Here is a 22057-nt window from a genome sequence, read left to right on the forward strand (position 1 = left end):
CGGTAGCGCATGTCTGTAGTTCTGGCTACTTGGAAGGTTGAGGTGGAAGGATCGCGGGAGCCCAGCAGGTCGAGGCTGCGGTGGCCGGGAGCGGCCACTGCACTCCAGTCTGGGCAATGGAGTGAGACTCCAACTCAAAAAAAAAAGAAAAAAAAGCAGGAAAGACAAGATTATTTTTTCACAATTTTGCCCAGTGCACTTCGTGAAGTCAAGAGGGAAGATGTTAGTGCTTTCATTTGAAATCTGCCCCATCCACATCCCAGCCATACAACCAGTGAGAATTAAAAAAAAATGAATTCAATCACCTAGCTTGGAGGTCAGTAAATATTCAGGATGTGAACAAAGAATCATTTCATTTGGGTAAGAATTGTTCTTAAATTTCCTTTTAAGTAAGATTGCCCCAAAATGTTGACTGTTATCCTTGAATACGTAATCAGAGCCACATTTAGGAAGACAGGATTTCTTTCAACTCTTCTCTCAGCATCTACCTCCTGGTTCTTTTCTGCTTGTAACAATGTACCTCCCACATTGAGCTGAAGAAGCAAAAATTTTGAATGAAGTGTTTTATATTAAGGATCCAGGTTACTTAACATACTGTGTCACCAAAGCAGGTTAATAGTGTAAGCAGGGAGGAATGTAGGTTAGTGAGTCAACAGTTTTTCAACTCATCAGAGGCAAAGCGGTCTGTTCAGATTATTCATGTTTGGTTTCCTTTTACTCAGCCATGGCTGCAGGGCTCTTCCCTTCTCTTCCACCCAAAAGGCCACGCTAATGGGAGATTCCCACTCCCTGGTTTTTTGAACATTTGTATCAAGTTAAAACAATGAGTTTGCTGGGCTCGGTGGCTCAGCCTATAATCCCGCGCCTTTGGGAGGCTGAGGTGAGTGGATTGCCTGAGCCCGCGGGTTCGAGACCCGCCTGGGCAGCGAGACCTCGTCTCTACAATAAATCAAAAAATCAGCCGGGCGTGGTAGCGCATAACTGTCATTCTGGCTACTCAGAAGTCTGAGGCGGAAGGATCGCTGGAGCCCAGCAGGTCGAGGCTGCAGTGGCCGGGAGCGGCCACTGCACTCCAGTCTGGGCAACAGAGTGAGACTCCAACTCAAAAAAAAAAAAAAAAACGAGTTTGGTTCAGATGTCTGGATTGAATGCCATATGATAAAAGCTGGAGTTAAATCAAGACACAAAATCAGGCTGGGTATGATGGCTCACGCCTGTAGCCCCAGCACTTTGGGAGGCCAATATGAGAGGATCGCTTGCGCCTAGGAGTTCGAGACCAGCTTAGGCAACATAGCGAGACTGCGTCTCTACAAAAAAATCAAAAAAGCATCCAGGTGTGGTGGTGCATGTCTGTAGTCCCAACTACTTGGGAGGCTGAGATGGAAGGATTGTCTTATCCAGGAGGTTGAGGCTGCCATGGGTCATGATTGTGCCAGTGCACTCCAGCTTGGGTTACAGAGTGAGACCCTGACTCAAGAAAGAAAGAGGGAGGAAGTGAAGGAGAAAGGGAGGGAAGGAAGAAAAAAGAAACAAAATCAAGTAAGAATGTATAAAGAGGATTTTTTGTGAAATTAAAAAGTCAAGAAGGGTTTGTTCCAGCCAATATACATCACCCCACACCCAAGTATCAGAACTGAATTAAATTTAGGTGATGATCACATACACTCTAACACCTTGGGAAAACCTCTGACTTTCATCTTATTTTTGCCATCCATAAAATTATCATAAATAAGGTATCCTTCTGATTTAAGACATCCAGTGGTGTTGAAAGGAGAGGAAGTAAACCAGGGACTCTCAGAAACACTGAAGTTGTATGATCGACTAGCAGCCTGGGAAGAGCCTTATTCGCCAGTTCTGCAATCACGGTGGTCGAGAGACCTTCTCCATGTATGTCCATGTTGGAAACAGATTCCATTCCATTGATGTAAGACTGTGTTTCTACAAACAGGGTCTGCATATACAGGTGATCTTCAAAAGTCTATCAACCAGTCACTTGATACTTTGATTGTTTCAGATAAAAATGTGATCATATCATTTTTACATAGATTTCAGAAACGTGAAATGAAATATTAAATTTCATTGATTTTCACAGACATCCTATCACGTTCTTAGTAGTCATTACATTTTTAAAAGCTGTATATACACTTCAAAGATTTTTTTGTTTAGTTTATCTTGGAGTATTTTTTTTTTTGAGTTGGAGTCTCACTCTGTCACCCAAACTGGAGTGCAGTGGCCACTCCTGGTCACTGCAGCCTCGACCAGTTGGGCTCCGGCGATCCTTCCGCCTCAGCCTTCCAAGTAGCTGGAACTACAGGCACATGCTACCACGCCCAGCTAATTTTTCGATTTATTGTAGAGATGAGGTCCCGCCAAGTTGCCTAGGAGGGTCTCGAACCCGCGGGCTCAGGCAATCCACTCACCTCAGCCTCTCAAAGTGCGGGATTACAGGCTGAGCCACCGAGCCTGGCTTATCTTGGAGTATTTTTACCTCACTAGCATGCTACTATTAATGGACTATATTAACACTTACTATGGTAGCTAGGATAGGAATAGATAAAAATGAAACAAGTATCTTCTAAATTGGTATCAACTAACATATGCCACCAGCACTTCTATGGCTTTTTTGTAGTTCACAAAAGTTTTCATCTTCATTTCAACTACACCATGAGATAGACAGAGCAAGTATCCCCCCTTCTATCTTTATTTTTTGTTGTTGTTGCTGTTGTGTGTTGGGGTTTCCCTCTGCTTGCCAGCCTGGAGTACATAGTGGCATGATCACAGCTCACCACAGCCTTGACCTCCTGGGTTTAGATGATCCCTCCACCTCAGCTTCTCAAGTACCTGGGACTATTGGTATAAGCCACCATGCCCAGCATTTTTTTTATATATATATATATATAGAGGAAATCTTATTATGTTACCTAGACTGGTCTCGGACTGCTGGGCTCAAGCAATCCTCCTGCCTCCCCTAAAGTTCTGAGATTACGGGCATGAGCCGCCTCACCCAGCATTCTTCCATTACTTAGAAGAAACTAAGCTCCAAAAGTTGAAGTGGTATGTTTCCAAGGAAAAGACAACTTTGATGCATTAATACTAATTATCACAATTTGGATACAATTCCAAGAGAGACAGAGAAGCTATAATTCTTTTTTATAAAAATGCATGATATAGAGAAATTTGTTTTTACTTTTTGCTGGTTTAATTTTTCAGATTATTTCATATGGAGGGTGTAGTGGCAAATCTTAAATAGACATCAAAAAATGATTTTTTCATTTTATTATACTTTCTGAATTGCCTCAAGCACAAAAATAAGTATTTCTTTTAAAAGAAGTATCTGTGATATCAAATACAGAGTAAAGTTTGTTGTGTTTTTTTTTTTGAGTTGGCGTCTCACTCTGGTGCCCAGGCTAGCATGCAGTGGCACACTCACGGTCACCCCAGCGTCAACCTGCTGGGCTGAGGAGATACTCCCGCCTCAGCCTTTCAAGTAGCCAGAACTACAGATGCGTGCTACCATACCCAGCTAATTGTTTTATTTATTGTAGAGACGAGATCTCACCAAGTTTCCCAAGCTGTTCTCAACCCATGGGCTCAGGCAATCCTCTCACCTCAGCCTCCCAAATTGCTGGAATTACAGGCTTGAGCCACCACACTCAGCCACGATGGTTTTTATTACTTCATTTAGGCCTGCTTCATGGTTCTCAAATGAGTTACCTTATCTATTCCTTCAGGGTCAAATTTTCTCAAGTTTTTGTTTTGGGTTGGTTTTTATTTTTATTTTTATTTTTTTATTGTAAAGACGTGGTGTACAATTCAGGGTTAGGTATACAAACATTGATTATGCAGCTACCCTTGTTGAGGTATGCCCCTCCCTTCCCCCGGCAGTTTCCCTCAACTGCCAATCCCACCCCACTCCCCCGACAGTTTCCCATCACTGCCAAACACTTTCTTATAGTATTATAATTGTTCAAGTTCCACTTATGTGTGAGAACATATGGCACTCTGTTTTTTATTTCTGTGATAGATCACTGAGTATGATCCACTCCACATCCATCCAAGTTGCTGCAAAGTCCATATATTTTGCTGGCGAGGATGCAGAGAAAAAGGAACGCTTCTACACTACTGGTGGGAATGCAAACTGGTGCGACCTCTTTGGAAGACAGTGTGGCAATTTCTGAAAAAACTAGAAATTGACCTTCCATATGACCCAGCAATCCCCCTATTGGGACGATACCCGGAGGAACTCAAATCATTCTACAAAAAAGATACCTGCACATGCATATTTGTTGCAGCTCTTTTCACAATAGCAAAAACATGGAACCAACCATGTTGCCCATCGAAGGTGGACTGGAGTTTTAAAATGTGGTACATATACACAATGGAATATTATGCAACTATATTTTTTTTTATTTTAAAGTTGTGAGATACAAGTCAGGACTGCGTACATAAGCAGTTTATGTACCAGTAAAGTTTGGGAGCTCCCACTGGACCTCACTTTGCCTGGACTAGGATCAGGCACCCTTATTGATGTTATGTCCACCCTCCTCCCCTGGCAGTGTCTCCCCATTGCCAATCCCTTTTTTGTGGTACTATGATATATGTCCAGGATCCACTTATGAGTGAGAACATGTGGTACTCAGTTCTTTGTTTCTGTGATAGATCACTGAGTATGATAGACTCCAAATTCATCCAAGTCGCTGAGAAGTTCATAATTTTGTCCCTCTTTATGGTTGTGTAATATTCCATCATGTATATGTACCACATTTTTTTTATCCAGTGCAATTTTGATGGGCAGCATGGTTGGTTCCAAGTCTTTGCTATTGTGAATAGTGCTACAATAAACATGCGTGTGCAGGTACCTTTTTTGTAGCGCATTTGAGTTCCTCTGGGTTGAAAAAATGATATCAGAATATCTCAAGATGACTAGACCGTTGTGTAAACCACTGATTGAAGAGTTGGCTAGTTATTAATAGTTGCTGGTTTTCTTCATCTGTTCAAGAATAAAACCAACTCATGTGGTGGGGCATATTATTACACCATATGCAAATGCTTGAACCAGAATATGAAGAATGACTTTCAGGGCTGAACAAAGCCAGACTGCAGGAGGAATGCTTCTCCATCATATCTGTGTGACGTGCTGGCTGGTTGAGCATCTGATGGAGCCCTGAGCATGGTCACCAGTGAGCTCTGTCCATCATTTCTGTAAACCTCAGCTCCATCTAACAGAGCTCCTCAGTGCTTGCTACAATTCTTAATGACTTCTCATTTGAACTTATATTCTATAGATTAGAAGTAAAGTTCAAGGTGGAGCTTTTTTTCTTAAATCAATGTCTCACTTTGTCACCCAGGCTGGAGTTCAGTGGCACCATCATGGCTCATTGCAGCCTCAACTTTCGGGGTTCAGACAATCCTTCTGCCTCAGCCTCTTGAATAACTGGGACTACAAGTACATGCCACCATGCCCAGTTAAATTATTTTTGATCACTATTTTTCCCAGGCTGGTCTTGAACTCTTGGGCTCAAGCAGTCCTCCTGCCTCGGCTACCCAAATTGCTGGGCTTACAGGCAAGAGCCACTGCGCCAAGCTGAACTTAACCTGTAATTTAAGTTTTTTATCAAGTTTGTATATAGACACCTTGTGAATTATTTCAAACAATAGTACTCCTCCCACCAATATGAAACCATTATCATTTTTATGGTCAATTTTTAAAATTTTGGCTTTATCTTTTTTATTTTGAAACTTGTGCCAGTTTTTTTAATGAATTGAAAGATTTTGGTCCACACATTTTTTTTCAAACTTCTGTATGAAGGACCTACAGAGGGAAAATGATTGAGAAGTATGATATAGGGATTTGCAAACTATGTTTCTTGGATGTGTTCCTTCACAAGGAACATTCATTTTTCCATGAAATGGACCAACATGGTTTGCACTAAAATCATACAATGACAATTCCTATGTCATCAATCCACAGAATAATAGTAAGATTATGGAAAGAATTTTCTCAAGACTATGTTTTTCTTGCAAACCCTTTCTAAGATTTTTGACACCTGCCAGTCTTGTCTGCAAATGAGCATCACCAGTAAATAGTTAAAACAATAACCTGATAACAAAATAATATTTACTGAATTTTTAAGAATGTATTTTTTTTACTATATGTATGTGTCCAAAACAAGTTTTCTCTGGTAAAAACTATTTCTAGTTGACAAGACAAAATAAATGTCAACATATTTCAGTGTGTTCTGTAAAAAGTGCCATGACTTCTAGTTTCATTGGACAAAAATTGTTTCAGAAATTATGCTAAGTTAAAATCTTAGGCCGCCCAGGTGCAGCCCACAGGCCACTGAAGAGCCCGCCTGTGATCGCCCTCCCGTGCATGGCACAGAGCCGGGTGCCCGGGCTGCAGGAGGAAAGACGGCAGGGCTCCTGGGTAGAATTGCACTTTAGCAATAATGGGAACGGGAGCAGTGTCCCAGCCTCGGTTTCTATTTATCATGGTGACATGGACAAAACACTGCTGGATGCCCAGCATGAGTCTGGATGGAGTAGCTCCAAGAGTTCTCACTGTGACAGACCACCTCGCTCACAGACACCCCAGGATACTAACAGAGCTTCTGAAACAGACACCCATAGCATTGGAGAGGAAAACAGTTCCCAGTCCGAAGAAGATTACGTTGAGAGAAGGAAAGAAGTTGAAAGCATCTTGAAGAAAAACTTAGATTGGGTCTGGGATTGGTCAAGTGGGCCAGAAAACATTCCTCCCCAAAGAGTTCCTCTTCCAACACCCCAAGCGCACGGTTGCTCTCAGCATGAGAAACACAAGTGTTATGAAGGAAGGGGGCATATTCTCAGCAGAATTTCTAAAAGTGTTTCTTCCATCTCTGCTGCTGTCTCATCTGCTGGCCATTGGACTGGGGATCTACAATGGAAGGTGCCTGACAACCTCCACCAGCACCTTTTGATGAAGAATTGGAAACCGACTTTGTTCATACAGTGGATTCTATCTGAGCTTGCACCGTAGCTAACTGAAGAGCAGTTAGGGTCTTTGGGTGGCTGCATCACTTGTGTTCACTTGCTCTGTAAATGCCGCATTCCTAATTTAGTGAAATGAAAGAATAGACACTAAAATCATGCTGGCCTGTAATTATACCTGTGGGATCAATTAATAAGCATGTCAGACTGCAACAATTTCTTTGAATGTTAGACATAAACATCTAAGTATAAATTTTCAGATACTAGTCATGATGTATGAAGTATCTTAAAAATTAACTGTAACCTTAATTCAGATAAAACACTTTATATTTCAAAAGAATGAATAACATTGATAGTAAAATCACTACCTTAAGGAGTTTGTCCAATATATTGTGGCCTTATTCACACTCTTGTAGAAAATATTATTTAATTGAAATGGATGCAAGTTGTCTACTAAAGACTATGTGTTAACTGTTAATTGTGCTAACTGTTCCTAATAAGTAATAAATAGAAGCCAAGGTACAGCTGCAGCCTCCACTGTAAGATTCATACAATCAGCTGTTCTTGGCTTTGCAGTGGAAGGACTTTTTCAGGCTTTACGCTCGGTTTTCTGTTGGAGGCACCTGAATTGCTGAATTTAATCCTATCCTTTGTGCCCAACTTTTGTGTGCTCTTGAAATCAGCTTTGTTCCAAGCAAATCTGTATTAACTTTAAAAGACTGGAAATGGAAAAAAAATAAATCTTTGCCAAATCCTTCAAAAAATAAAATAAAATCTTAAACTTCCTCTGGGCAAAAATAAAATACCATAAATAAAGTACTGAAAGACAAACTGGAGGAAATTACAAATATACTAGGTTTTTATGACTTAGTGAGAAAAAAAGAAATGAATCAATAGAAAAAATGGAGTAACACACACATAGACATCACCCAGCTACAAATGCACAAGTCTAGGGGATCCCTGGTACAGAAGATACTGAACTCTTGCCGGGCTTGGTGGCTTAGCTGTAATCCCAGCACTTTGGGAGACCGAGGTGAGTGGATTACCTGAGCCCGCGGAATCGAGACCAGCTTGGGCAACTTGGCGAGACCTCGTCTCTACAACAAATAATAAATTAGCCGGGCATAGTAGTGCACACCTATAGTTCCACTACTTGGAAGGCTGAGGAGAAAGGATCGCCAGAGTCCAGCTGGTCAATGCTGGGGTGGCTATGAGTGTGCCATGGCACTCCAGTCTGGGCAACGGAGTGAGACTCCAACTCAGAAAAATGAAAGAAAATGCTGAACTCTACAGAGTAACAGAGATGATTCCTTCGATTCTTTCAAGGCTTGTGGTAAATATTCATTGGATCCTTATGTAATTATTTTTCTTTCTAAATCCATGTTCACCAAGCAACATTGTGATTGATCATCTGTTTTCTCAGGTTTTTGGAACCTGAAATGGATGGATTTCATTGTAAATCGTGAATGCATAAATTATCTCTGGGACCTATACATTAGTCTCATGTTAAAATAAACTTTGCAATCAATATTTTTAGTCAACAAAATACCTTCAGATGCCGGGCACAGTGACCCACGCCTGTAATCCCAGCACTTTGGGAGGCCAAGGCGAGTGGATTGCCTGAGCCCTGGGTTTGAGACCAGCCCGGGCAACTTGGCGAGAACTCATCTCTACAATAAATCAAAAATTAGCCGAGCGTGGTAGCCTGCACCTGTAGTTCCAGCTACTTGGAAGGCTGAGGTGGAAGGATCGTTGGAGCCTAGCTGGTCGACGCTGGGGTGGTCGTGAGCGTGCCACTGCACTTCAGCCTGAGCAACAGAGTGAGACTCCAACAGAAAAAAAAAAAAAGTAGCCAGATATGGTGATACACGCCTGTACTCCCAGCTACTTGGAAGGCTGAGGCAGAAGGATCGCCTGAGCCCGGCAGGTCAAGGTGGCAGTAGCTGTGATTAATTGTTCTACTACATTCTAGCCTGGGAGACAGAGTGATGCTTCGACTCAAAAAGAAAAAGAAAAAGAAAAAAAGAAACTTCTCATATGTGTTTCCTATTGTGAGTTTGGTTCTGAATCGCTTCTCCAGGCCTGAACAACCTTAAATAGGCTGACAGAATTCAAGTTTACGAACTTGCAAAGCCAGAAATTGGTAAAGCCAGGACCCTTTACCATGTTGATTACAAGACAAAAAACACTACCTGTAAAATAAATGACTTATAAATTGAACTTCGCTACAAAGATATCTATAAGAATATTTATAGCAGTCTTATTTTCATTAAAACCCCAAACTGGAAACATCTGAAATGTCCATCAGGAGAAAAATGGTTAAATAAATTGTGATATATCATACAATGGAATACTACACAGCAACAAAAAAGAAACCATTGCAACACACAACAGGGATCACTTTGGCAGACATAACGTTGATTAAAAGAAGCCAGTTACTAAAAAGTTTGTTTACATATTTCCCCAAACAGGCAAAAACTAATCTGCTATAAATCAGAATAGGGGTTATCTTTGGGGTGACATCAGCTTAGAGAAGGAGCATAAGGCAACCCAACAGCATTCTAGAAATAAGCTATATCTTGATCTGAGTAGTGATTGCAGGCATATATACATATTCAGATTTTTTCTGAGTTGTACCCTTTAGATGTATGTTTTCCACAGTATATAATCTATACCTCAGTAAAATAAAATGTTAGGGTGGCTCATACCTGTAATCCCATACTCTGGAAGACTGAAGCATGAGGATTGCTTGAGCCCAGGAGTTTGAGGCCAGCTTGGGCAACATAGTGAGATCTTGTCTCTACAAAAAAAAATCAAAAAATTAGCTAGGTGTGGTGGTGCACACCTGTAGTCTTCGCCATTTGGAAAGCTGAGGCAGAAGGATCACCTGAGTGAGCTCAGAGGTCAAGGCTGTGATCATGCCACGGCACTCCAGCCTGAGTGACTCAGAAAAAGGAAGGCAAGGAGAAAGAAACAAACAAGGGAAAATTTAATTTTTAAAAATTTTCAACACCTGAGATAAAGAGTTACATGTGTCTTGTGATCATTTGTCTAGTAACTTTTATTTTTGCTTAGTTTCCATGGAGACTGTCAAAAATTACCAGTGCCAGTCGTCATGACAGGGTACTGGGAAAAGTTTTCAGTTAACAATAATCAAGCCTTATCAGTTACGACATTGCCACTGTGGAAAGCTTGCTTACTAACTTTCAAGTGGGCACTAACTAATGCAGAATGTATCTGAGAGGGAAGCAACTAATCCTTGGATAACCACACAGTGAAGTTCTGCTGGGAAAGCCTTGAAACGTCGTGAAAAGGAAACACTCCCTTTGTGTTTGTTGGTGATTTAGGAGAAGAAGTGCATTTCTAACAAGATGCCAGTGATCCAGTCCTGGTCATTTAGAAACTGCAATTTGTCTGGGTGGTACTGGCCAATGAAGGTGGAGACGAAGAGGTGAGCCATGTTGTCTCCAAGAGAAAATGAGCTCCAGGGACATTCCATGACTTTCTCTCTCCTGGAAGCCAAACCTCTGGATGGAGGGGTTGCAGAGGCAGGTGCCCATCCAGAGGCACATTTTGCAACTACCAGGAACCAGAGGGTAAAAAAGTGTAGCAGGAGAAAGGTTGGGATTTGGCGCCCCCTACAGGAAAAAAGTATGCCCAAGAAGATGCTACTGAGAGCCAAGTCACCCAGAATCTGGTCTAGGGACCTGTGCTTGGTCAAGGGCAATTCTTCCATGCATGCATGCATCCCCCAGCCCCGGGAGTACCTGTCAAGGGTAGAAGAGGCCTAGTGCAGAAAATTGGCGTCCTAGAGAAGACATGGAACTCTCTGTGGATCTAGACCTCACCGGGCTGACCCAGAAAGCAGCACACCACATAAGACCCAAAGACATGCCACAACTAAATCTGGTATTTTTCTTCTATTTACAAACCTTATGGGAACAACCTTCTGGGGGCACTTCTGCAAGAGACTGCAAATGCTTTATGTGAGGAAAATGAATTCACTCCACATTCATCTGTTGCCTATGTGTTTCAGGCACCGTTCTTGGCACTAGGGGAAAAAGCAGGAAAACAAAAGCCCAGCCCAGGTGGAGTGTACTGAAAATGTAACTGTCTTTTTTTTTTTTTTTTTTTTTTTTGTTTGGAGTCTCACTCTGTCGCCCAGACTGGAGTGCAGTGGCCGCTCCCAGCCACCGCAGCCTCGCCTGCTGGGCTCCGGCGATCCTTCAGTCTCAGCCTTCCGAGTAGCCGGAACTACGGGCGTGCGCTACCACGCCTGGCTGATTTTTGATTTATTGTAGAGATGAAGTCTAGTCAAATTGCCCAGGCGGGTCTCGAACCCGCGGGCTCAGGCAATCCACTCACCTCAGCCTCCCAGTGCGTGGGATTACAGGCTGAGCCACCAAGCCCACCTCAATGTAACTATCTTAATAGATAACAACAACAGCTAAATACAAATCTCTTTGTTGGGAAAATACCTATTTAAGTAGCTTTCAGGGGAAAGACAGCATGAAGACATGTATTAGGGTCAAGGTGACCAAAGACTAAATCTCTCTACATGGCAAAGGAACTTGAATTTTAAGCCAAATCAACCTTTGAAATGACAGCCGTGTGGAATTTTTTTTTTTTTTTGTCTGAGTCTCACTCTGTCACCCAGGCTGGAATTCAGAGGCATGCTCACACCTACTGCAACCTCGACCTGATGGGTTCACATGGTACTCCTGCCTCAGCCTTCCAAGTAGCTGAAACTACAGGCATGCACCAACTTACTTGGCTAATTTTTTAATTTATTGTAGAGATAAGGTCTCCCCAAGTTTCTCAGGCTGGTCTCAAACCCCTGGGCTCAGGCAATCCTCTTGCCTCTGCCTCCCAAAGTGCTAGGATTACAGGCGTGAGACACCGTGCCCAGCCCATGTGAAATATTATATAGGGGGAGATAATCAATTAAATACCCAGCCATGGGGTAGGCCAGGGACTCTTAGTAAAAAGGATGCTTAATGCTCAGTTTTATATGTTTGCATGGGCCTCTGTGCCAAGTTTCTTAGTTTGCTACCTCCACAAAGACCTTACAAGGTGAGTGTGTTTCTGGGAAATTGCAGAAAGGCTGAATTTCTCATGTGAACAACATAGTAGGGAGCAGAGGGCCATGGGGAAAAGAAGAGTCAGGTGTCAGAAATAACCATGGAAACAGAAGCCCCAAGGAACCAACAGTTTAGAATGAGGACAGGGTTTGAGCCATCTCACAGAGCAGGAAAAAATACATCAAACAGTTTCACAAACAAAGTGTTACAGCACTGGCCGGGTGCAATGGCTCAGCCTGTAATCCCAGCGCTTTGGGAGGCCAAGGTGTGGATTGCTTGAGCCGGCGGGTTCGAGATCCCGCCTTGGCAACTTGGTGAGACCTCGTCTCTACAATACATCAAAAATTAGCCGGGTGTGGTAGCATGTGCCTGTAGTTCCGGCTACTTGGAAGGCTAAAGCGGAAGGATCGCTGGAGCCCAGCAGGTCAAGGTTGTGGTGGCCAGGAGCATGCCACTGCACTCCAGTCTGGGCGACAGAGTGAGACTCCAACTCAAAAAAAACCAACAACACAAAGTGTAACAGCACTGATACAGTTTGCCTGCTTTCTCCTTTCCTTCTCTACATATGGAGTGTACCAGTAAGCCAGATAATTATGGCTTTTATTCTTCTACACTTAATAGAACCAGTGGTCCTGACGGATTCAAATTCTTCAGGCCCCAAAGGTGAAAAAGCCTTCTTCGCTGAAGCAATTAGTTATAGAACAAGTCCATGGAAACATCTACAAGCCTTTCTCTGTAATCAGCATTGCAAGGGCCAATCTCTGGGTGGGCTTTTCCCTCAACCTCTCCTGCTCCATGGAGGAGAGAGAGTATGCTTCTGTCTCACCTTAACCAAGTGTGAGAGGCTTGACAACAGCTATGTGGAGAGTTTGACATGTGTCTCCTGGTAGGTGGGAGATGCAGGATCTAGCACCTGGTGGGAGAGACTGAAGGTGAGAGGCTTCACCGTGCTCAAAGGCCAAAAAGCCCTGTGAACAGCAGCCTCTCCAGAGTCCAGCAGTATAAGAATATCTCAGTGCTGCCCATGGGCCAGACTGGGACCTCACAGTAGAAAAAAGTTCATCTTAGAATGAACTGGACCAAGGAACTTCTTTGGAAAAACAGACCCTGAGAGTTAAGCTCCCAAGTGCTGGAAACTCAGGAATGAGTGACCATAGTTATTGCAACCAGCAAGTGGAGCTAAAAACACAAACTCTAACGAGAAGGAGGATTTCTCACACACCCCATCAAACAGCCCCAGAAGAAAACCCCCACAAGTCGGGCTCGGCGGCTCAGCCTGTAATCCCGTGCTTTGGGAGGCCAAGATGAGTGGATTGCCTGAGCCTGCGGGTTCGAGACCCGCCTGGGCAACTTGGTGAGACCTTATCTCTACAATAAATCAAAAAATTATCCAGGCATGGCAGCACGCGCCTGTAGTTCCAGCTACTTGAAAGGCTGAGGCAGAAGGATCGCCAGAGCCCAGCAGGTTGAGGCTGCGGTGGCCGGGAGCGGCTACTGCACTCCAGTCTGGGCGACAGAGTGAGACTCCAACTCAAAAAAAAAAAGAAAAAGAAAACCCCCAACATACCCAGAGACCTCTGACACCAGATGAAAGCCACAATAGCCTGGTAAGACTGGGATTTTTTTTTTTAATTTTTAATTTTAAACATGTGGGGTACCATTCAGGGTTAAGTATACAAATGTTTGTTATGCAGGTACCTTTGTTGATGAGGTGTGCTCCCCGCTCCCCAGCAGAATCCCACTACTGTCAATCCCGCCCCCCACCCCCAGCAATTTTCCATTACTGACAATCCTTTTCTTATAGTATTACGATAATTGTTCAACGTCCACTTATGAGTAAGAACATGTGATACTCAGTTCTTTGTTTATGTGATAGATCACTCAGTATTATAGACTCTAAGTCCATCCAAGTTGCTGTGAAGTTCATAATTTTGTCCTTCTTTATGGCTACGTAATATTCCATTGTGTATATGTACCACATTTTTTTATCCAGTCCTCTTTTGATGGGCAGCATGGTTGGTTCCATGTTTTTGCTATCATGAATAATGCTGCAATAAACATACATATGCATGTATCTTTTTAATAGAGTGACTTGAGTTCCTCGGGGTATATTTCTAGGACGGGGATTGTGGAGTCATATGAAAGGTCGACTTTTAGACCTTTTAGGAATTGCCAAACTGTTTTCCACAGAGGTTGTACTAGTTTACTCTCCCACCAACAGTGTAGAATTGTTTCCTTTTCCCCGCATCCTCTCCAGCATCTGTTGTTGGGTTATTTGATGATGGCCATCTGGACTGGAATTAGATGGTATCTCAGTATGGTGTTTTTTTGTTTGTTTGTTGTTGTTTCTTTTTCTTGTATTTTATTTTTCGTAAATAAATGAAATATTTATTTACACACTGTATCTAGAAGCAGATACGTAAATTCTTATACAATTAATTTCCAAAAATGTGCAAGAAATTACCATAATTTGTTTACAAACCAAAACATGTATTAAAATCAATGGACTTTGGATAATTCGTTCTGTGGTGTTCTCAGTACAAATCGTAAACGCCTGATTTGAAACATACAGAAAAAAGTATAAACTACAGCAACCTGAATTGCAAGTATTAATTTCATGGCACTCCAACAACTATGAAATTTCTTTAACTCAACATGTATACTCATTACAAAATTCTATAAGCATTTTTCATCACCTCTGGATGTAGAGTTTGGATCACTTTTCAGAAATAGCAACTATGCATTTTGCCATGTTACGGTTGATTTTAAAAAGGATGTTTATAAAAAACCTTCTATACAGGATTTTAAAAGTATTAAAGGAAGCAAAATTTGTAATTGCTAGCATACCAATACCTTTAGAATTTTAAAGTTACTTATGGAACTGGTTATTGTTCCTTATTAGAGTAGCCAACAAAACTGTCTATTGCTGGTAGTGTAATTTCATTTTCAAATTAAGACTTCACATTCAATGAAAAGCAATTAAGATTTAAACGAAACTATATTATTTTTGAACCATTCATAAAGCATCTGTCATATATAATGTGAAAGACATAGTAATTAAAACTGGCATTTCTGAAAGCATTGTTACAAAGATATTTAGATTTGTAGCACTAGCAGGGACGTTGCATAAACTTATGTATGATTTTAGTAACTTTTATCCTGTTCAGTAATGCTGGCTCAGAAGTTATAATGTATACTTTAGGTTTTATCTCCTATAAGCCAGTGATTTCGCCTTTTGGTGCATGATTTTCCTGAATAGCAAAATGGTTGCCCTGTGTAGTTGGTTTCCTTAAAAACTATTTTTAGTTCTATGTTCATTTCCTGTGATATATTTTGACCTTCTAAAATTCCAGGTTATTGCACCAAGTAGAAAGAAAATAGTTTCCAATAGACAGAAAGAGAGTGAGATATTTTTCAAGTACTTTCTACAACTTTCTTTTTATGAAAATGTATAACAGTGTCCTAATAAGCCTGAAATTTGCTTCTGGCCTCCATCAAGTTTTGTGATGAAGAATTTGATAGAAAACAATTCTGGTTCATTTATTATGGCAGACGGATACAGTTTTCTTGTTTTCTTTTTCTCAGATTTCTAGACACCCATATTTAAAAATCACTTATAGGTTGTGTCCCTAGCATGTATGTTGCCTTTCAATAGAATTCAAAAAATGTAACCAAATTGTATCTAAATCAAACTATGGGATGAAATTATCTCTTTCTTTTTCCCCCTTTCCACTTTAGTAACCAGACTACTTTAGTATCACATAAAGCCAATCTTTCGCATTATGTTGTGCTCCCCTATCCCAAAGGGGCATCTTCCTACACAAATGTAGAAAATATTGCTACGTGCCTTTCTGTTTGCAAATTTAATTTTTTGGCAAATATTTTGTTTTTATTATACTATCAGAATCTAACAATTTCAAACTGAATTAGAATAGGGCATATTACTTTAAAGTATTATATAGTATGAATACACAAAAGCATATCAAAATTTCTGAGTTAAAACAGTATCAAGACTTGTCCTCCACTAAAACACATAATACAATTTTTAAAACATTTAGATGAAAATCAGAATGATCTTAGCATTAAGTGGATAGACCTGAAATACATGATATCATGAGAAAATGCAGGAACAGGCTATGTCCACATAAGATGGGTTCAGGGTAGTCCAAAGACCCCTGTGCACCATGATCTCACAAGGAGGACGTGTAAATGCTTCTGGAGACAGGGAGAAGCCATTTCAACACTTATTATTAACGCACAGTGACTGTGACAATACCTGCCATCTAATACAGATGCACAGGGACTTTTAACTCGCCCTAGATATATTTTAAGTTGTTTAAAATAAATAGTTTTGCAAAAAAATAGTTTAAATGTCTCACATTAATTTGATAACAAGCTTACAGCTCTGTTGATAGTTCTTAATCCCAATAGCTTATAGTGAACACTTATATTATTACAGTATACTCCATATTCTATCTTACTAGGTGAAAACATATCGGAAAATGAAAGAGCAGTCTTTATAACAAGGTACAATCAACATTCCACCAAAATTAAGTACCTTTTCCCCTTTAAGTCAAAATACCATACATAACACCATAATATTGTGGTATTGTGCCTTTTCAGTTCAGTTATCTCAGTTTCAGGGGGAAAAAAAGAAAGAAAGAAAAGTACGAATAGCTATATGTTTGAATTGAAAAAGCCATTAAGTTTGAACAAAGACCTTTGTGTTTAAAGTGAATAAAAGAAAAATTTTAAGTGACAAAGAAACATCTCACGTGACATGTTTTATTTGCGATGGAAGCATTTTCCTTTAAAACTGTGTAGCTGGAAACATTTTCTGGACAGGGCAATCCCAAAATACTATATACACTGCAAAGTTGTGAACTGAATAAACACTCTGTATTTCATCAAAATAACTAAAAATGATTGAGCATAACATCCCCTTCCCTAAAACTGACTCAAAGAGATAAAATAACTAATTGATGCCAAATTACTTAAGACTTGGCTAAATTAAGAAATAAACAAATAAAAGTCTATTTTTAAATGGAAGAGAATCTGATACAATTTTTTTTTGTATTGTAAGAAAAATTGCTCCAAAGATTTCCACAATTTTTTAACTAAAGTCATAGGGGGTTATATCCAGCACATTTCTATAGTGACTGCATAATAGAAAAATATAAATCCAACCTTAAGTCAATGTTTCCTTTCTATTTAAATCCATTTAAAACTTCATATCAACTTTAATGTTGCAAATGAATTCGGTCCATTTATGAAAATTAGTTGTACAATCAAGTTTACTCAAGGAAATGTTGACTAACTAAAGAAATCACAAATAAAACATTTTACCAAAGGAAAGTATAGATAACACAAAAAATACTATTACAGGAAACTATGATCATCTAATATTTCTTTAATAATAGTTCTAGCCCCATAGGTCTTTATATGTTATGCCAATCTGAACCCGAGTTTAATGACGGAAAAGGCAACAATTTCTAAATTGGTGGTATACATTTCTTTACAACTTTTGATGTAAGGTCATTTATTAAAATAAACAAATCACACTATGAAATGAAGGCAACAGAAAAATTCAACTTTTCACAACCAAAAAATCACCACAACCTTCAAAATAATTTAGAAAAGAATGCTGTAAAAGATATGTTGTAGATCTGCATTCCATTACCCTAGATTATGTCATAATTCTAAAAAAAAACTTTTTAAAGTATGAGATTAAAAAAACATTTTCAGTGTATATGTAAATTCTGTGTTTTATCACACTGGTATATTTATTCAACACTATCTTTTGAAAATGGGCTATTTAAAAAGACAGTAATTTTCATTCAATAGGTTTCATTAAACTTTACTAGGGTTGAATGCACATGAACTGTGCTTTTAATGCATAAAAATCACAGTGAATAGCAACAAAGGATGGGGGGCGTTAAGGAGAATTTGATAATTCACATTGTGATTATTTTGCACATTGATGAAAAATAATTCACACTTCTAAAATCTCAAAGACTTCCCTTTTCAAAGAAACCAAAATCAACCCAAGACACCTTGTGGACACTTTTCTACCCCTAAACAAACTGATGACTCTTTTATACATGAAACTAAAATAGTTATGGCAGCAAAAGATTCTGATGGTAATGAGTTTGTAAACTGACTTTCAATCTCTTTTTCTTATTCCCAGAGTGCAAGATGCAGGGTTCTCACTCTTTCAGTAGTGCTTCTCCTGTAAATAATCCTTCATTTTGTTTGGCAAAGGTAACTTCTGAATTAAGTCTATTCTTGCATACTGACGTATAACAAAACGACACAGGTACTGCAGAGAACGCACCTGCATGAACCCGGACACTGGGTTGGTCAGTCTGACAGGGTAAGTTGCAGATCCAGGCAGCCGAGACCTTGAATAACAAAAAGCTCCATTTTCAGAGTCCCTGATTGAATGCTCAGTTAGATCAACTATGGACATATGTCCTTCCACATCTGGCTGTTCATAAAAGCTAAACCTACCATTTGAATGCTCAACTCTAGTGTGAAGTGTTTTGCCATGGGAGCGAAAGTGCAAGCTTAAAAGATACCAGTCATCAGAACTGTCCCGAACAAGAAAAGAACCATCCGACACGTTTGCCAGCGTCCCTTCTGCCTCCCGGCATGTGATGGGTTCCCAGTACCATCCTTGTTTTGCAAGTGTTTTCAGTTCCTCTGTAAGGCTTGTCACAACCATGAGACCACTAACTACTCTGCACCGAGTCACAAACTCTTGCAACCCCAGGAGCAGAATTAGGATCAAAATTCAAATGACAGCACATGCTTTCAGCCACGTGGGCATCTGTGCCAGTAAGTCCACTGAAGTTCCTTTGGATTTGATTATTCTGCATTGGAAGTAGCAATGGTGAGAGTAGAAGGACTCGCAACATGACTCCCGTGGTGCCACAAGCCATTCAAGGACTGATCCACAAAGATTTCTGGGGCAACGACTAGGTCCTGGTCTACCTGACTCTCATCTTCAGGGAAGGAGCACCTTCCTTTCTTGAGGAGGAACTGCAGAGACTTCCACGGGAGGAGAACTGTCCAGACAATAGCCACATGGTCCTTCCAAAGGATACATCCCCTCATCTAAAGGCACGGTATAATGAATGTAGTCCTGAGGCATAAGTCCAATAACTACAGGCACGTGTTCATCCAGTCTCCATTCTGAGATGCCGAGCTCTTCCGTGAATTTGCTTGCTTCTGGCAGGCGGTCTCAGACAGAAGGTCGTGGATGGCCTTCCAAACGCCATTCAGTGCTGGACTTGGACTGGAAGAGTGGACCAAGGCTTTGACTCTCACCTCCATCTTGATACACGTCTCCTCAGAGTTTGTAGGTCGAAGAGGCCAAGGCATGGGACTACAGTGATGCCTGAGGAGGGAAGTGGACCTAATTAGCCTCTGAGCTCTCACATCTTTAAAGCTTCACAGCACTATTGGTGCTGAGGAAGAGGAGAAGGTGTCCTCATCAGCAGAGCTACCAGAAGGTGTGCTGGCCTTGCCTTTCGGCTTCTGTTTTTGCAGAAAGTCTCCTTTTTAATGTACCTATCAGGTTTTCACTTTTTGATCTGTTTTTTCCTGCTTTTTTCATCTTCATTGTTGATATCACAGCTGGCCATCTCTTTACCATAGCAGCTACCACATAAGGAATCATCTTTTCCAAAGTCATTGGCTAGTGATGGTAGTTGTACTACCATGAAATCAGTGTCTTCTTTACTTTTATTCACGTTAAAAGATTTTCGGAAGGTTTTAAGACTAATTTTCTTCATTATGACTAGTTACCTAATCCAAGGGGATCGATTTCTCTCTGAAATATTATCCCCAAACATCTGGAGAGGCTGCAATGCTGCATCTATGTATTTTTCCCAGCTTCATTTAAACTTTGGAGCCATTTTCGGCGGCGGCCAGCTCTGCTTCCTCGCCCAGCGCCAGCACGAATGTCTCCTCCTCTCTGGCAACTCCTCCTCCCACCGCAGCCACCTCCTTCTCTTCCTCCAGGAGGGGCGCGCAGCGGGCACCTCAGCCCAGATGGGGAGCCGGTGTGTTAAGCCCAGCCAGCTGCCCCGCAGCCATGACTCGGGCCACCTCAGTATGGTGTTTTCATTTCTTTGATGACTAGTGAGGCTGAGCATTTTTTCAAGTATCTGTTGGCTGCTCATATGTCTTCTTTTGAGAAGTGCCTATTCATATCTTTTGCCCACTTTGTAATGGGGCTTCCATTTTTTTCTTTTCCGCATGTTTGATTTCCTTGTAGATCCAAGATGTTAGGCCTTTGTCAGACATATAGTTGGCAAATATTTTTTCCCAGTTCGTGGACTGTCTCCCTGCTCTCTTGATGGTTTCTTTGGTATTGCAGAAGCTTGTCAGTTTGATGAGGCCCCACTTGTCAGTCTTATCTCTTATGGCATGGGTACTTGGGGTTTTGATCAAGAATAGGTTGCCAATTCCAATTTCCATAAGGGTGTCTCCTGCATTTTCTAAGGTTCTTATAGTTTGAAATTTTATGTTTAGATCTTTGATCCATTTAGAGTAGACTTTTGTGTATGATGATAGGTAGGGGTCTTGTTTTAATCTTCTGCATGTGGTCAGCCAGTTTTCCCAGCACCATTTACTGAATAAGTTCTCCTCTCCCCAGTGGTTGGTGATGGAGTCTTTGTCCAAGATGAGTTGGTTAAGAATTTGAGGTTTTGCTTCTGGAATCTCTGTCCTGTTCCATTGGTCTATGTGTCTGTTCTTGTACCAATACCAGGCTGTTTTGATTATTGTAGATTTAAAATAAAGTTTAGAGTCTGGGAGTGTGATGCCTCCCACTTTGTTTTTTGTTTTGTTTTTGCTGAGGATTGTTTTGGCTATTCGTGGTCATTTATATTTCCATATGAATTCTTGTACTGTCGTTTCCAGGTCTGAGAAGAATGCTGCTGGTAATGTAATAGGTATTGAGTTACATCTGTAGATCACCTTGGGTAGGATGGACATCTTAACAATGTTGACTCTTCCAACCCGTGAGCATGGAATATTATTCCATTTGTTTGTGTCATCTTTGATTTCTTTGGGCAATGTTTTGTAGTTTTTGTTGTAAAGATCTTTTACATCTCTGGTTAGGGAGATGCCAAGGCATTCTCTTTTTGTGTGTGTGTGTGGCTATTGTGAATGGGATTGTGCTTTTTGTTTGGGTTTCTGTTTGTTTATTGTTGGTGTATAGAAATGCGACTGTCATGGGGAGACACCTCTTATCAACAAGGGTGCCTGAACGAAGCATATTTGTATACCTAACACTTAACTGTACCCCACAATATCATAATAAAAAAATATTGATAAAAAAAAGAAATACGACTGTCTTTTGCACATTTATTTTATACCTTGAGACTTTGCCAAAGTCCTTTATCAATGCAAAAAGGTTTTTAACAGATTCTCTTGGGTTTTCAAGGTATAGAATCAAGTCGTCTGCAAAGAGGGATAACTTGACTTCCTCTTTTCCTATTTGGATACCCTGATCTCTTTCTCTTGTCTGATTGCTCTAGGACTTCCAATACTATGTTGAACAGGAGGGGTAAGAGTGGACATCCTTGTCTTGTGCCGGTTTTCATGGGAAATGATTCCAATTTCTGCCTGTTTAGCAGTTAATTGGCTGTGGGTTTCTCATAGATGACTCTTACTAATTTGAGGTATGTTCCATCTATGTCTAGATGTTCAAGGGATTTTATCAAGAATGGGTGCTGGATTTTATCAAAAGCTTTTTTCATGTCTAATGATATAATCATGTGGTTTTTGTCTTTACATCTGTTGATGTATTTAATTACGATTATGGTCTTGCAGATGTTGAACCAGCCCTGCAAGTGGAATGGAGCCTACTTGGTCATGGTGAATGATTTTTGAGATGTGTTGTTGGATCAAGTTTGCTAGAATCTTGTTGAGAATTTTAGTATCTATATTCATCAAGGATATTGGCCTGTAGTTCTCTTTCTTTGTTGAATGTTTAC

General features: G+C 40.7%; 2 pseudogenes across 1 annotated transcript; one reads left to right on the forward strand and one right to left on the reverse strand.

The window, feature by feature from the left end:
- The first annotated feature begins 6367 nt into the window (after positions 1-6367).
- Positions 6368-6959, forward strand: LOC103275121 (annotated as a pseudogene). The gene has a single exon (XR_002481246.1). The product of XR_002481246.1 is annotated as a BCL2/adenovirus E1B 19 kDa protein-interacting protein 3 pseudogene (transcript).
- An 11305-nt stretch (positions 6960-18264) lies between these two features.
- LOC103275122 lies at positions 18265-19846 on the reverse strand (annotated as a pseudogene).
- Positions 19847-22057: the final 2211 nt, after the last annotated feature.

The sequence above is a fragment of the Carlito syrichta genome, unplaced genomic scaffold (assembly GCF_000164805.1).
Source record: "Carlito syrichta isolate Samal-C Ts95f unplaced genomic scaffold, Tarsius_syrichta-2.0.1 Scaffold315331, whole genome shotgun sequence".
NCBI classification, from domain to species: domain Eukaryota; kingdom Metazoa; phylum Chordata; class Mammalia; order Primates; family Tarsiidae; genus Carlito; species Carlito syrichta.